General features: G+C 48.6%; 1 pseudogene; it reads right to left on the bottom strand.

The window, feature by feature from the left end:
* Positions 1–14,289: 14,289 nt before the first annotated feature.
* Positions 14,290–15,709, bottom strand: LOC140916453 (INO80 complex subunit E-like; annotated as a pseudogene).
* Between the last annotated feature and the right edge of the window lie 1,920 nt (positions 15,710–17,629).

The following is a 17,629-nucleotide window of genomic DNA, read 5'->3' as shown; positions in this document are numbered from 1 at the left end:
GTTCACAGCCCATAGAGCCTGGCTGTCTGGATGGCTAACTGCCTTCTAGAGATTGTATGACTGGTTAAATAATTTTCAAGAGCTTTGCAAGAGACAGAGGCTAATCTTTGGATCAGATCTAACAATGCTACAGCCAATATCACCTCTGATTTTTAAACAGGCGTGACTGACATACAATCATCCCCCTCACAGAACTATCAAGGTGCAAAAGATGCAGCTATGGCAGGAGATCCACTATCTTTTCCAAGGTCTTCTACACTCAGGTGGTTCCAGAGGTCTCCACTGGCTTTCTTGAGACTGGGCAAATGGCTCTCTGAAGTTCCTTTTGGCTTCTCCATTTGCTGCCTTTTCAAGGAGACCAAACTCCTGTCTTGCAATTTGAACTATGGATTGACTCCTGTGACTCCATCATAAAAGTTCCATCCATAACTACGTTTCTGAGGATAAAAATGATATACGTTACCAATCCCCATTCTTCAAGCCATCAGGTCGTCACCAGCTAGGGTCAGGAAGAACTCTGTGCTAGGGGGGCTAGACATCTTTCTCTGAAGCAGCTGGCATGGTCTACTGTTGGAGAAGAATGCTTTTCTAGCCCAGGAGCCTAACACATGTTCATTCTGTGAGCCACTAATTTTCTCTCTTCTCCATGTTCAGGGCTTCTTTTCAGAACAACACTCTCCTGTTTACATGAACACCAGCGACTGGCCTTCTTCCAAGCTAATCACAATGCTGCTCTACAAGCTAGCAGTCTTACTGACCCCTCCCTTCTTCTTACTTGGAAACCTAAAGATCTCACTTCTCAGATACACAAAAGTTCTACGGCACAGATCCACAAAGGTATTTATGCTCCTAGTGTATCTGGACCTACAGACTGATGAGACCTGAAGCTCCACTGTCCCATTTGGCTGCTGTCATCACCAGCCTGCCTGGTATCTAAATCTGATCATATATCAATATTAGATCTAGGCTTCAAAATTTAGCTCCAGAGAGATCTAGTCAATGTATTTGATCAATGCCATTTAGAGATGCATAAAGATCCCATTGATGGGGCAGCAACATGTTCATTTATCCACTGATAAGATTGCAGCATTTATATGATAAAATTAGGACAGGGATTTTCAAGAGTGCCTAAGGGAGTTACAAGCAGAAACCACTCTGAGTTTCAGTGGGACTGGAGTTCATAACACCCATTCTAGATAGAGAGTAGGTGTCTGGCAGAGAGTGCTGTAGCTAAGATTTAAAACATTTTCTGTGACAATCTTCCATTTTCACATGCCCATAACTTTCTGGGAGAGTCAACGTCAGAGCTGAAGTTTTCTAGGCTTGGTCTTTGACAACAACAACCACAACCTCTTCCCATTTTTAGAAGGTTTGAGCCTTTTTAAATTAGGAGAAGATTTAAAAAAAAATACAAAAAAAAAAATTCAACACACTTTTCCTTCAATAAAAAAAAAAGGGTTAATTTTTTCACTCCCCCAAACCAGCTGATCTCTGAAAGGGGAAATGTGAATAGGCCTCATGAGGATGGGCTGCTATATTAAAAATCTGGCAGCAAAACAATGGTGAGGAACATTTGCAAAATGTGCTCAGAGGGAAACTCCATTAAGGTTTAAGCTGACATGCACGGTGAGTCGTAGTAAAGAGCTGCCTTGTAATCATGGGTGCCCTAAACCAGTCATTCTCAATCAGGGTACATGTACCCCTGGGGTACGCAGAGGTCTTCCAGGGGTATGTCAGCTCACCTGGATATTTGCCTACTTTTACAATAGGCTACATAAAAAGCACTAGTGAAGTCAGTACCAACTAAAATTTCATATGACTTGTTTATACTGCTCTATGTACTATACACTGACATGAAAGTACAATATTTATATTCCATTTATTTGATAATTATATGGTAAAAATGAGAAAGGAAGCAAACTATCAGTATTAGTGTGCTGTGACACTTATATTTTATGCCTGATTTTGTAAACAAGTAGTTTTTAAGTGGGGTGAAACTTTGGGGCACACAAGACAAATCAGACTCCTGAAAGGGGTACAGTCGTCTGGAAAGGTTGAGAGCCACTGCTCTAAACTAACTAGGACACTGGGTATTATGATGATGGGAGCACCCTTAGGGGGTTATGTCATGCTTGGTGCAGTTTATACCCATAGTAAGAGACAGTCCATTTGCCAAAGAGTTTACAATCAAATAAGTAACAGGTGGGAGAAAAAAACCCCTGGTGTTACCTCCATTTTACAGGTGGGGAATTATGGCTCCGCCTCACTCCATTGTCTTAATTGCCAAAACCATCCTTCTAACACCTGTATGCAAGGCTGAGGTTGTGGATTTGATTGAGTTTACCTAATTGTTTGATAAGACCTAGTTCCTCCTGGTGGGGTTTCTTTTTCTTCTGGTCTTATTGGGGTCAAGGACGTGGATGGGCAAAGCCCACCCACTGCTAAAGGATCCCCACCCCAGCCCCAGAGGGGGGTCCACAGGACCTGGAAAACCAAATAATTACGGGGGACAACTAATGAACAACAGGGACAGGAGTGCGGTCAAAGGGTCAAACGAAGGGAATCGGACGGGGACACCGAGCAGAGAACCCCGGACAGCGCCCACTGCTCCTCGAAGGCATCAAGGGAGTCAGTGGACGCCGCCCAGAGGAACTCTGCCTGGAGGCATGAATGGATGGAGGATCAGAAATAGGCCCCACAGTCACAGGAGACTCCATCGGCCAACCTCCTCACCCTGGTTTTATAGATGGCTACTTTAGCCAGGGCCAGGAGGAGGTTGACCAGGTGGTCCCGTGACTTAGTGGGGCCACGGACAGGGAGTGCGTAGATAAGGAGGTGAGGGGAAAAGTGCAACCAAAATCTTAACAAAATATTTGTGAGGAGCCGGAATAGGGGCTGCAGCTGGTGCACTCCAGGTATACATGCCCCAGGGTTTCCCTCATGCCGCTAAAGGGGCAGGTGTCCGGGATTGGGGTGAACCGCGCCAAGTACACACCCGTGCTCACGGCCCCGTGAAGGAGCCGCCAACTGATATCCCTGGCGGGCCTCAGACCAGGGTGGAATATAGGCTGGCCCACCGGGGCCCCTCACCCTCTAAAGGTGGCAGAGGTTCTGCCACTTCGTGTCGGGGCGGGGCACAAGGGTGAGGATGTGAAGGGTGTGGAGCACGAGTATAGGTGTTTCCTTGGCGCGGTCTGGAAACGGACCGGTTGCGGCTCATGTAGCCGGCTCACGGTGAAGAGGCAGGGGGGTTCTTTCTTCTGGTGGGAGGTAGTTGTTACGCACTCCAAGCACAGTTCTAAGGGCTGCTTACTGAAGCCAGGTCAAGCTTCTTGGCTAGCATGGACAAGGAAGGAGAATTCTCCTATTGGCTTAATAACCACAATCTTATTTTCTTTAGCAATAAAAGGATCAAAAATTGGCGAGAGAGGGTTAGATCCTCTGGAGTCGGCACTAAGCATAGAGGGTGTGGCTCAGAAGAGATAAGACATCATAGGACACAGGCCTTCTTTTGGTAAGTAGGCTGGGGAGAAAGGACGGAAATCCACCCAGCTGCTAGACAGAGCGATCAGAGAAGTGCTGTAGAAGCTCAGAGTTATGAACTGACCAGTCAACCACATGTCCCTAGCCTCTGTTTGCCAGAAGCTGGGAATGGGCGGCAGGGGATGGATCACTTGATGATTACCTGTTCTGTTTATTCCCTCTGAAGCATCTGGCACTGGCCACTGTCGGAAGACAGAATACTGAGGATACTGAGCTAGATGGACCTTAAGTATGGCTGTTTTTTTGTTATGTTCACATGCCTCATTTGGAACTGGAAGTACACGATCAGGCAGCAGCAGTGGGGTGGGGGGAGGCAAATACAGTACAGGTACAGTACTGTGTTAAATGTAAACTACTAAAAAAATTAAAGGAAAAGCAGCATTTTTCTTCTGCAAAGCAAAGTTTCAAAGCTGTATTAAGTCAACATTCAGCTGTAAAGTTTTGAAAGAACGACCATAATGTTTTGTTCAGTCACAAACATTTCAGAGTTACGAACAACGTCCATTCCCGAGGTGTTCATCAGTTTGAGGTTCTATTGTAGCTCAAATCTTATTGCTCCTAAATACTATATATGACAAGCATCACACAAAACACAGTTTCACGCTAAGAGTCTAGCTCTCAGTCTTCACCTGGAGGAAACAAGTCAAATGACATCGCTAGGATATTAATATCCCCTGATCTCCTTATAATTGATTATATGAGAACTCTTTCTTGAGTTCCTGAAGCTAAGATAGAGTCCTGCACTGAATGTGTTATTAATTATTTGAATACCAGAAGTAACCAGGGGCCCCAACTAAGATCATGGCCCTATTGAGCTCATCATGGTACACAGTGGTAGAAGACAGCCTCTGCCCCAAAGAGCTTACAGTTGAAACAGGCAAAGAACGGGAGAAAAGAAGCATTATCTCCATTATAGAGATGGGAAACTGAGGCACTGAGAGATTTAGTTACATAGCCAAGTGGCTTGACAGATGTGCCAAGTGAATTCCAGGTGGCTGCCTGCGGCTTCTCAATTCAGCGAATATAGACTGATTTCCTACTAATAAAGAAAATTCCTTGTTGTTTTCTGCTCCCTCCCTTAATCATAGATGTTTCCCTTGGTTTGGCTCATGCCCACTCGAGATGGTTCTGAACCAAAACATTTCCTCCAAACATCCTCAGACTTGGAGGAGTCTGAAATTCAGGTCCAATGGTTTGTGGCTTGAACCCATCTCAAGTGCACAGTGTAACATTTGGTTCGGGGAGGGCTGATAGTTGTGGTAGGAGGAACCCAAAGATGCAGAGGCTGCCGTGCATTGCCAGTGACAGGCACACCTGGGTAAGATTCAGATATGATAAGTGCCCAGGTGAAAGTGATGTTGGGGTGAGCTTGCCTTCTCTTTCCAGCAGGTGGCATTCTCTGCTCTGCCATCTCTGTGCTAAGGTCTCAGACCTGGACCTTGCTGCAGAAATCTAAAGATCTGTCTGCTTTATTTTCAGGAGCCTTGTATTGTTGCAGTAAAGAATGATAATGATGAAGTTGTATTTGTGTGCTGGCAAGATCGGAGACAGGTGATTGACAGAGTAATAACGACTCTCCAGCTGGTATCCCAGTTACAATAGCTGGCTTTTGAGAACTGCCAGGAGGCAGAGTACATGACACAGAGACACATCAGCCTTCCTGTGACCTCTAGTTAGGCAGGCACATTGGCAAAGTAATCACCTTTCACAGGGCGTCCTCACCCGTTTGCATTATAACGTGGTGACACCATGATTGTGCGCCATCAATGAGGCCATGCAGAGTCATGACAACACCATACTGGGTCAGATCTGAAGACAGATTAAAAGCACCCCAGACTCTCATGGACTTTGAATGCAGAATGTAAGATAGTCCCATCAAAGTCACGGCTGTGCTACAAGAATCAGGGGAGGGGAAGGAAAATCAGCCCAGCTGATGTCCCTTTTGGAACAGAGGGGATGACCAGATCTTATTTCATACAGAAACATTCTACATATCTTAACAAACGATAACATAACACAGAAATTTAGCAATTGCAGTATCAGGGGGAAATATATGCAATCCATTTCTCCATGTAAAAAGCATCTATGATAACATGCCAAAGCTGGTCTTAGTTATGTCTTAGGTAGAATATGGGTGGTTGTTTATCGTTTGTATTTCCCCAACCAAGACTCTATTCTGCTAGGCTGTGTACGTTCACATAGCGAGAGGCAGCCCCGACATGAAAAGGTTGCTATATAAATAGACACGACAGACAAAAGAATCATCATCTCTGTTTACCATAAAGGACTTAAGACACTGAGGGCTAGATTGTTAAAGATATTTAGGTACCTAAGATACAGGTAGGTGCCTAGTGGGAGTTTCAGAAGTGCCTAAGCACCCAATTCTCCCCTTTGAAAATCTGGCCCTAAGTGAAGCTACTTTACCTATTAAATCAATCTTCTTCTACACAACACTAATATACAAAATCCAAATCACTCTTCCCTCTCTCACCTACAGTAGCCCATTCCATTCTGGATCAGCACACTTAAAATCTCAATGTCACTGGCACATCTTTAGTGCTATTTCTTTGTTCTCCTGTTTCTCTTTTTATTTTATATTTTCAAATTACTCTTCCTAAATTTTCCTTTGTTTTGCTGATTTTTTGTTTGCTTCTTCAGGGTTTTTGTGTGTGTCTCTTTTCTAATATTAACATTTAAGGAGTTCATCTAAAGCCAACAGCTGTGAAGTAGCACCTCACCTATCTGCACTGAACAACGAGTGGGGAATCCGTTCCGAATTCTGAGTTTTGCAAGACCTCAGTTCTGCAAACATTAACAGCCATGCCTAACTTTACATCCACGAATAGTTCTATTATTACTTCAATGAACCCACGTGAGCAAACTAGGGCCGAGTTGGGCTTGTGCAGTAAAGTTCAGCTCTGGATCAGAACACTCCCTTAGCTCTCTGATCTGGGGTATTGGTTTGGCCAGTGTCCTAACACACACACAGTTAGCCCCAACCCAGGAACTATGTATCACAGAATATATTTTGTTTGTGGTGTTGAGGAATGAAGTTGAGTTTTAATGATCTAATATAATGTAACGGGATGAGTGACCAAGTGATCATTAATTTCCATGTTCCCACTGAGTGAGAATTGTGAATTTTGGGCACCTGCCCAATATGGGTGGCTGAGAACGTAGAAAAATTGGATCTTTGACCTTTCCCTTAAAAGTCACCAGGGGGTCATGGGACGGTCTTATGGGATTTCAACAATTCAAGTATCCTTTTAGAACTACTCTCTTGAAATCTGGTACACCATGGTAACATAGGGATTGCGATACAGCATCAGACCCATCTAGTCCAGTGACCTGTTTCCAATCATGGGCAGCAGCAGATGCTTAAGGTCCTGAGGACCAACCAACCTATTTGTTCTGTGGAGTCAGGGTCAGGGATCAGTTCTCATCCTCTTCCACCGTAACAGGCAGGACCCTAAACAAATCCTTCCACTTTTGTGGAAGGTGCCATAGGATCTCTAATGAACCCCAATGTTCATCTACCCTTCTTCCTTCTCCTCAATAATCCCCCAACTTCCTTCTCTGAACTGTGGTCTCACCTTGCTTTTTTTAAAAGCTAGTCTTATTGGAGAGGTTACAATCTCAATCTCTCCATTGACATGCACGAGCTACTGTCTAAATATAAGGTATATTATAAAAACAACAAAAGTGAGTATTGATGGTTATATATAACAATGGGCATGAGCACCTGGCCTTTTTCCATCTCCAGGAGACCATCCATTAGTAGAGACCTGTCTCCGGGTGTCTTCCACAGGCAGAAGAGGTTCAAAGAGCTCTTAACGCTTCAAATAGCATTGGAGAGGCATCAACATGATCTTTTCAGTCCTTCTCCCAGAGCAGAGCAGCTCAGAGCCAGGGCTATAATGGGTGAGATTGTTTCGTTATTCCATCCCTTATAGAGTCGGCCTCACAGATGTGGGCCTTCTGCCCATATAACCTAGGAAGCTAGGAATATGTGGTTAAAGCACTGCACAGTCTCTTAGGGAATCTAGGTTCAATTTCTGGCTTTGCCATGGACTCCCTTGAGTCTGGACCTAGTCTTCCCATCTGTAAATGAAGGCTATGATCCTTCCCTACCCCCGTATCCGGCTGCTATGAGGATAAGCACATGGCATTGTGTTCAGATGCTCCAGTGCTGGGAGACCGAAGTGCACAGAGAGATGGGAGTGCAGGGTAACTTTTGGAACTTCAGTTGTAGCTTGGCGTCAGAGGCCTCTCTCTGCTACCCACAGGACCCACTTCCAGCCTGGCTGGAATGCCCATGTTCCTCATGCCACTCCTGGCCCTATGACTCCTCTGATGGAGGAGAAGGAGTCATGACATCTGCCAGGTTCAGAAGCAAATATGCCAAACACAGGAGCTCTGCCCCTACCCTGACCCCATTACCCCGACATGTCCTCCCCATGTCTCTTTCTGCCTCCTCATCTGTGTCTCTGTTTCCTTCTCACCGCACCTCCACCTATATAGTTATCAGTTTACTCTTCTCTTTGCTCCTCACTCACGTGGTGCAGAAAACATCAGACAATAAAGAGCTCCCTGCAAGCGGGCAAGAGACCGCCCCCGACTGCTCCTGCTATGCACAGCATTCCGGACGTTGGGCCAAGCTGGGAGATTCACCTGCATGGGCAGACAGTGAAGGATTGTTCTAAGCAAAACACTGTGCAATCGAGTTGAGATAGAGGAGGCAATGGGGTCAGGCCGGCTGCCTGGGACATCTTTCATCTCCAGTTTATAGTGGTAGGGTGTAAAGCATGTGCTGGATGGCCCCAAGGCGTGCTCAAAGACAGCCTTGTTCGGCTGCCTATCGGCCATCTCTCTGATGTCACAGGTTTCATTCGGGTAGCTCACTTCAAAGGCGCCTTGTGGGGTTGGATTTTTCTAGTTGGGGAATAATAGCCAAGCTTTTCAAAAGCATTTTGCTGTGCAATAAAATCAACTATTCTTAAGCGCAGCAGGCTAAGTTCACCCAGTTCAAGCCGTATAGCTTCACAACAGGAGCCAAGACGACCAGGCCAGGGCTGACACAGGGCAGCTGGGCTTTCTTCTCCCTTTCGCACAGCCTTTCCTCTCTACAGCCCTGCACTAGGTCCAGTGCAGTCAATAGGGTGTGCTCAGCATGGGTGCTTCTGCTCACATGTGGCGCATACCTGCCTGTGAGCATGTGCTTGCATGTGGAAGTATACATGGCTAGGCACACTTGCAGGAGCGTGTCTTTATCTATTTAGATTGCAAGTTCGTCAGACCAGCGACCATCTCTCACTAGCAGTAGGTACAGTCCCAGCAGTGTTTTCCCCAGGAATTGACGTTAGAGGGGGCATTTGAATTTACTGGGCGGGAGGGTGATTGCAAAATGACTAAACTGGCAACTCTGTGATGTATATACTTGACCACTGGCAGGAGGGGGTGTGGGGAGAGATGTTGACCTCTAAGTACTGCCATAATACACAGCGCAAAATGATATCAAACTACACCATCTCTATCTGTCTAAAGAAGAGCTCTGGGAAGCTCAAAAGTGTCCCCCTTTCACCAACAGAAGCCAGTCCAATAAAAGATATCACCACACCCATGCTTGTCTCACCGTCTTATTTGAGACAAGCACAATCATATACGATTCTCTTTGATCCTCAATAGCAGGCTCCTTGTCGGAGGATTTTAGGACAAGGTTGCATTTCACCCCTACCTGCTGCATTCATCAAACATACCAGTCGCTATGGTCTATCAGCCATCACCATTCACCAGACAGCCTCCCATGGTGCGCCTAACCACAGAGGAAGCAGTTGAATATTCTTGCCTGTCTCTTTAATTTAATCGTGCCAGGGTTCAAAGTTGGAGGACCACCCTCCCAGTCTTGTTGCAAGGTTGGGAAGCACAGAGCTGCATGTCCCATCCCCGGTACAAAATGCAAAACCGGAATGTACTTGTTTCTGGTTTTCCATCACTTATTGCTAGCGACTCTCACTCATTGTTGCTTATGTAGGCCAAGGTGTACACCTAGGGTTGCCAACCCTCCCGGTTTTGCCAGGAGTCTCTGGGAACTGGATTCTATCTCCCAGAGGTTACTGAAGCCAATCCAGGAGATTTTAGGCCACTAAAAGTATAGAGGCACAGCAGAGACCCAGCGCTAAGGCGGGCTCCCTACCTGCCCTGGCTCTGCACGGCTCCCCGAAGTGGCTACCAGGAATTGTGGCCAATGGGAGCTGCGGGGGTGGTGCCTGCAGGCAGAGGCAGCACATGGAGCCCCATGCCCCCCACCTCAAGGGGCCGCTGAGATGTACTGGCCACGTCCCGCCGATCGAGGTAAGCGCAGTCTGGCTGGAGCCCGCACCCCAACCCCCTGCCCCAGCCCTGAGCCCCCTCCTGCACCAAGACTCCCTCCCAGAGCTTGCACCCCGCACCCCCTCCTCCACTCCAACCCACTGCCCCAGCCTGGTGAAAGTGAGTGAGGGTGGGGGAGAGCAAACGATGGAGGGGGGGGGGGGATGGAGTGAGCAGGGCAGGGCCTCGGAGAAGGGGCGGGGCAAGGGTATTAGGGTTGCCAATTGTCTAATCACACAAACCCAATGCCACCCCCACTACAGCTAACCTCCTCGCCCTCCCCTCCCATTCCAGTCTAAACTCTTCTGGTTTTCCTGAATGTCACCAAAATCAACAGAGTCTGATTTCCCCTAAAATCAGGCTGCTTTTCACTAAAATCAATAGGGTTCTGATCAAGGCGTAGAAGGGGCCTATCAGAGTGGGAGCTAGAGGCCCAGATAGGCAGGTGGCGGGGCTGGCTGGTGTTGGGAGGCAAGTGGCTTCGCTGAGGGGGGACTGGCTGAAGTGTGGTGAGGGACCCTAAAGTCACTGCCTCACCCTTGTATCCAGAGGGACTCTGCTCCTCTGCCATAGACCTCTGAGACGCCCCTGCCCGACCCCTGTATCCAGCGCTGATTTTAGTTGACAGAAGGGTTTTCAGGTTTTCCCATTTTCACTAGATCACTAGGCTTCTGCCCTTTGGTGTCGAGAATGGTCCCTGAAATTTTGGAATAGATCGGACACAGTTTTCAAAATGATCCCATTGAACACCGACAACAGGGACATGCCGTCGAGCTGAGCACAGGGCCTGACGAAGAGAGTGGGGGGGAAAAAAGTTCCCCCACAAACATGTGGTTAAATTCGCTATTCCCCACAGTCAATCTCCCAAACCCCTTCAGTCCCAATCTTGGGCCCTGTTGGAGCTGTATTCAGCACAGCACGGGATGGGGGCAGGGGAGCAGCAAGATACTTTATTGCCCATCTCCTAGCGGGCACAGCAGACTCAGGTCTCATCGGGGTGCAGAGTATGCAGGCCATGCCCACAGCTCTTGGAAATGAAGAAATAATCCCTGTTCTGGAGACTGGAAGAGAACAGAGCCACAGTAGTTCCTTTGTGTAGGACTCCTCCTCCAGCTTCCCTGTTACTTCGTACCACTGCGAGAGCCTGGATCTGGGTCATGATCCAAAGCTCAGTGAAGTCAATCAGACAACTCCCAGGCCCAGATCCTCAAAGGTAATTAAATCCCATTGAAATCAGTGGGGAGTTAGGCACCTAAGTCCCTTTTAAGGTCCTGCCCCAGTGACTTTCCTGGGCTTTGGATCAGACCCCTGGCCCAAGAAATCCCATGCAGGTAGCCTCAGCCCAGCTGCAAAGGCTGCAGCCACGTATCTTTGAAGCTTGGGTGGCTTGGAGGCCGAGAGCTACCGCATTCGCACAAGCCACATTGCCTAGTCGGTGCCACTTGCTGCATGCAGGCAAGAGGCCAGAATAGCAGAAAAGAGCTGCTGAGGTGCTCCAGTCGACTGTAACCTCTTGCTGAATGATCAAGATAATTGAGAAGAGACAAGGACTTTGCTAAGCCTTTTACATTGCACAAGACAGAAAGAGGGCATTTATAGAGGCACCCAGCACCAGTTTCACGAAGCCTCTAGACCAGGGGCGGGCAAACTTTTTGGCCTGAGGGCCGCATCGGGTTTCTGAAATTGTGTGGAGGGCCGGTTAGGGGAGGCCGTGCCTCCCTAAACAGCCAGGCATGGCCTGGCCCTCACCCCCTATCCGACCCCCCCGCTTCTTGCCCCCTGACGCCCCCCCCCAGGACTTCTGCCCCATCCAACCCCCCCGTTCCCTGACGGCCCCCTGGGAACCCCTGCCCCATCCATCCCCCCTGCTCTCGGTCCTCTGACCGCCCCCGGACCTCCCGTCCTTAACTGGCCCCGCCGCCCCATCCAACCACCCCTTCTCCCTGACCGCCACCAGACCCCTCATCCCTAACTGCTCCCCACCACCTCATTAAACCCCCCCTCCTTCCTGACTGCCCGCCGGGATACCTGCCCCCGTTCAACCCCCGTTCCCAGCCCTCTGACCGCCTTAACCACTCCCTGAACTCCCCTGCCCTCTATCCAACCCCCGCCCCGCTCCCTGCCTCCTTACCGCACTGCCTGGAGCACCGGTGGCTGGCAGCGCAGCTGCACCAGGACAGGCAGCTGTGCTGCAGCACAGAGTACAGAGCCCAGGTTATTGCACCGCGCGGCACCAGGGGAGGGGAGACAGCCTCCCGGGCCAGGAGCTCTCGGGCTGGGCAGGACAGTCCCGTTGGCCGGATGTGGCCCACGGGCCATAGTTTGCCCATCTCTGCTCTAGGCCCAAGGCAGACACCTGATCCAACAGGCATTGTTTAATCAACAGTTCTGAGATTTTTTGTAGGGGTGAATTACCCACTGGGGAATCCCTATTTCCCAGTAAATGAAACACTGAGAATTGTGAAGAACGATGAATACATGCAGATGTACTTCAGGGGTGATACACTTACTATCGCCAGCTGTAATCATTCCAAAATAATGAGCCAGGTCTCAAAAAAATACTCAGGATATTCCCTTTAAAATCATGAGATTTTTTTTTCCCCCTAGTAATTTGGGGATGGGGGGTTGTCTTCTGGTTTCTCAGCCTTGGGGGTGTATTGGGGTCATGTTTTCAAGCTTTCCTTTGCAACCATTTGGGCTAGAAACTTTTTTTTTTTTTAATATAAACACACACACTGAATTTCTCATGTAATCACGAGTCCAGTTGCTAGGGCTTTAAGAAAGACACTAAATATCGAGAGACTCACGGTAAAATTATGAGAGTTAGCAACACTGTATTCCCTCAGTCCAAGCCAGACCTAACAGCATGCAAATTGCTATGAAAGCAAGATTGTCAGAGACACTGCCCTGTTGCCCTAGCTCAGCTTTTAAGAATGTCTTAAAACTAACAAGCTCAACATCTTACAGAATCTAATTATCTAAATGGTCTCATGAAAAACAGCCAATGACAACAGTTCTTTAACAGCACATGAATGTTTCTCTGTAGTGTTGGGAACCAAAACCTGACAGCCCCCATCAGACCTGAAAGGGTACCCCTGTTCCCAACATGTTGTATCCGCATATAGCAATGGCACATTATCCTAGACAAATCAACTTCGGGTGCGTAAATGCAGCCATACTAAACCAGACAGCTCTTGGGAGTGGTTAGAGGAAGGGCCTGCCGTCAGGACTCCTGGTTTTATTCCCAGATCCTCCGCTGATGTGCTGTGTGCACGAGTGAAAGTCACTTAGGTCATATTCTGGACCCCTCACTGGCACAGGTGAGCAGCTACATGCACGAGTGGACACACTTTCGTCAATGGGACTACTAGTGTGAGTCGCTGCACCTCCCAGTGAGCATCGCTTGGCCCATCGCTTCTGTGATTCATTGCACCCCTCTGCACAATGGAAAGAACAATTAAAGTTCATCAAAAACCAGCAATGACATGGGGACAACATTATTCATTGGGAAAGAGACATTTTGGGGGTTGAAATTCAAATTTGTCAAAAAAAAAATGTAAAAAAAATTCAGAATTCAAGCAATGCCCATGCGAGCAGGGGTCAGCTTGGGGGCCTTACAGCAGATCCATCTGTGCTATTAGAGAAATCAGTGATGCAACATCCAATTGTAAGGGCACATCCTCACCTCTGGGCCCCCCCCCGTGCTGTCTGAATGAGGGGTTGCAGGGGACTTGGCCTCTTGTACCCCGCTTCAGAGCCACTTCCTTTGCCACAATGGCCAGTCCCAGCCAATGTCTTCTCCCATCTCTCTCTCTGGGCTCGGCCCTCTAGCCAAGTCACACAACAGTTCACTCCCCTTCCGGTGTAACAAAGGTTCAACTTAGAGTCTAAATCACATGCCCAAACTAATAGTGCGTCTGTCTCTCTCAGGTGCCATTGATGCCCTCTGCTTCTCAGCCCTGGCAGAGCACCTCATGTCTTGCTTCTTCCCCAGCAGGATTCCCTGGCTGCTTCCCTTCACCAGGGACTCCAGAGTTTAATTGTGGTGATCTCCCAGCTCTTGTCACAGGCCCTAACTCAGGGCTCCCCCCCACAGACACCTGCTGTGCTCCCTATGGGTCTCTTTCTCCTGCCACAGGCCCTAACTCAGGGCTTCCAAAGGGTGACTCACCCTGACTTCCTCAGGCTCCTCCAGAGGGAGCTCCCCTTGTTACTCCCTCCAGGGTCTCCCCCTCTACTGACTTGCCAGCTCTGTTTAAGTAGCACTCACCCTGCTGCCCCACCACAGCTGGGGGTCAGTCTTTCATTTTCTTATTTTTTTTTTAATACCAAAATCCTGTTTATTTGGTTAATTTGCATGTCTGGAGCCTGTTAATGCCACCGGAATGGATGTGAAATAAACTTGGGGGGCCTCTTGGGGCCCCCACCACAGTGCTGAGATGTGTGTATCTGGGAGGCTGCCCCCCAAACTCCCCTATTCCGGGATATCTATGACAAGCTCATCATCCCCGTTCAGGGGGTCTTCACCACTCCCCTCCCCCGCGTCATGGAACATTTGCTGAGGCACGGTGCTGAGAATGGTGGGGGGCGGGAGCTTGGAGGAGAGGGAGGCCAGGGAGCCCCCCTGGGGCGAGGAGAAGAGGAGACCCCCCACCACTGAGCAGTCAGGATGGGTTGCCAGTGTCAGGAACATCTTTAGCTTGCGGGTGCCTTTGGCCCGTCACTCGGGGCGGGCACTCGGGGGGCACAGGGCTCTGGTGCCAGGTACTCAGAGGGGAACGGGCTGTAGGGGGGGAGGCCAGCGAGCTTAGGTACGGGGAGGGCGCCCCCGAGCCCTGTAGGAGGAAGCCCAAGGTCGCCTGGAAAGAGAGGCCAGAGGACGATGGGGACGAGGCTCCGCCAAGCTGGGGGCTCCGCTTCCCCTTCAGTGGCTGTGGCTCTGCCCCTTTGGCCCATCCCCATCACTGTTCTTTGAGGAGGCTGTGGCCTCCAAGTCGGACGATTCCTCGTCCACGTGCTCGTGCTGCAGCAGCTTTTATCCCGCTCGTGCTTCAGCAGCTTCCTCTGGGCCTTGCAACGCTCCTCCTGGAAACACTCCTGCTAGTAGATCAGCAGCTTCAGGTGCCGCTTCAGGGCCCGGTAGCGCCGGCAGCTCCACTAGGCCTCATCACACCCGGCTGGGGTCACTAATTAGCCAGCTCCTCAAGATGGCTGGGGGCTAGCTGCTAAGGCCGGGGCAAGGCTGAGCCCAGCTCTCCTCCAAGGGCTGGCCGGCCGGCCGGCCTGTGCAGCTGATGTTGGTTGTTTACATGAGGCACCATGTTGTGTTTGTGTACATGATGTACATCACCTTTGTTGATCTTGGGGTATGTCTACACTGCACCTGGGATGTGACTGTTGGCATGCCCGAGCTGGCTTTCATGGAGCTAGCTCTGATCCCAGAGTCTTTGAGTTGAGCCCTGAAGGGGAAAAAAAACAACAAAAAAGAGGGTTTCTGGCAGGTTTGAACATCCCCTGCTAAAGCATGTGAACTGCCACGGCTTCACTGCTCTGGACTGTGAGCTACCAGGAAGAAAGCTAGTGCAGATGTGTCTCCTTGTGCTGTAATCACACCCTGTGATTGCAGTATAGACATACTCTCAGGCAGCGGTGCACCAAAATGCACACAAGTAATCCTGCTGCAGAAACCTCAGTTCAGTTCTCACTGCCCTGCTACCTAGGAACAGCCCCTCTCTCTCTCTCCTTTCACCTCTTGGTCTCCAATCACCTGGTCTGTCCCCATTTGATCCTGGAGCATTTTAGAACACTCTATTCCCCCCTCCTCTGCCAGCCCCTAGGCTTTTTCTACCTGAGGTGCCTCTAGTCCAAGCCATCTGTCATAACACAGTTTGTGTCCTAACAATACCCTCCTCAGCAGGATGGTGGGAAGCCTAATTAATGTATGTGAAGCATTTTCAAGTCCCTGGGGAGAAGGTAAACATTAGGATCTGTCTGGGGATCCTTTTCTTGATTTTAGCACTTTAGACAAAGGGATGTGGTGGGGCTTATACAAGTATGCAATTTTGCGAGAATATATGGTAATGGCAGCTATGGAAGAAATGTAAAGTAACAGAACCCGTAAGGATCTATGGGAGACGCACACACACAGATCTGATTGGTGGGTATTAAAAGTTCACGGCAGCCCTAATAGAAATCTGTCAACTCCCTGCTAATCCTTCTTGACAGAAACCTTATAAGAAGTTTAATGTGTTAAATAGCTCTAGAGACTAATCAGTGTGAAAGCCAAAGGGGATGGAGAGTTTGGAATAAGGGTTATATTTTCCTTCTTCATTTAACTGAGTTACTCTGCAGAGTCACAGGGGAAAAGATGATTTGGCTTGTAAATTGCTTTTCTCATATAAAACCAGATTACACGTTTCAATGTCCACAGGCTTGCAGTCCTTATTTCCCTGGACTCTAGTGAGTTCTGGCACAATCCCCATTCCCCCACCCCAAATATGCATTTGATCTCCTGCACTGCATGCATCTGATGAATATGCAATGGACACCCTGCTCCCTGCAGTACAATAGTGGGTCTGTCTGCCTGAAGGTGGAGTGGAATGCATGGGGGCACCAGACTAACACACCTGTGCTCACCTGAGCCCAGTCAAGAATGTGAATAATTTACATTTTCAAGTAGTCGGAAACCCACCAGCAATGAGAGAAGCTGGATAACCTAGCCCTGATAAGGAATTTTTTTCATACTCTGTAAATCATTTTGGTGTGGGCAGTTCTATCAACTAATCATCCCAGACTTCTAGATTTAGCTCGTGTTATGCAGGTGGTCTCAATAGAAGACCATAATCCTCCCTTTTGGCCTTAAAAGCCATGACCTCTAAGGCCAAGCAGGCCCATTATGATAATCTAGTCTCACTTCCTGCATAACACAGACCGAAGAACCTCATCAAGTCCCTTTATGTGTAGTTGAACTACAGCATATCTGTTAGGAAGACATCCAATCTTGATTTAAAGATTCCACATGGAGAATCCACCATGTTCCATCAGTTAACTACCCGCACTGTTACAAATTTCAAGCTTGAACTTGGCTGACTTCTGTTTCCAGGCATTGGATCATGTTGTGCCAGAGATGGACCTGAACCAAAACTCCATATCCATACACTGCTGAACTTTGGAGGAGTCTACATCGGGACCCCAACTTTGTGGCATAGCCCCCTTTCTACTAATTATTGGGCATCAGGCAGAATGCACCATATTATTTGCTTTTTGGCAGAACAACTAGAGTGTATTTCAAAAGTGCCTTTAACTATATTGGATGCCAAAACTCTTCACAGACTGTATAGATGTTTTTATATCTTGTCCATCTTCATGGTCTCTCTGTCTTGTGGTACAGGAATCATTCTGCCCACCACTGAAATGCAACCACCTCTGGGGTAACATGTGACATCCATTCTTCATCTGCAACACTACACAGAAGTTCCCAGGTGAAGCAAGAGCTGCAATAGAAACAGAGGGAATTTTGGGGAGGGAGAATGTAAATGCCTGGGCTACAATTTGTCCAGCACGTCTCAGCCAACACAGAGAAATGTAATGACATCAAGGATATAGATGCCTAATCTTCAGACTCCCTCTTCAGCAGCAGAGAAACATCAGATTGGGGAAGTGGGTTCAGTGCTGACTGAGTGACAAGCCAGAGCTACTCAACCACCAACACCACTGG

The sequence above is a fragment of the Lepidochelys kempii genome, chromosome 8 (assembly GCF_965140285.1).
Source record: "Lepidochelys kempii isolate rLepKem1 chromosome 8, rLepKem1.hap1, whole genome shotgun sequence".
NCBI classification, from domain to species: domain Eukaryota; kingdom Metazoa; phylum Chordata; order Testudines; family Cheloniidae; genus Lepidochelys; species Lepidochelys kempii.
This window is presented reverse-complemented; position numbering and strand designations above follow the sequence as displayed.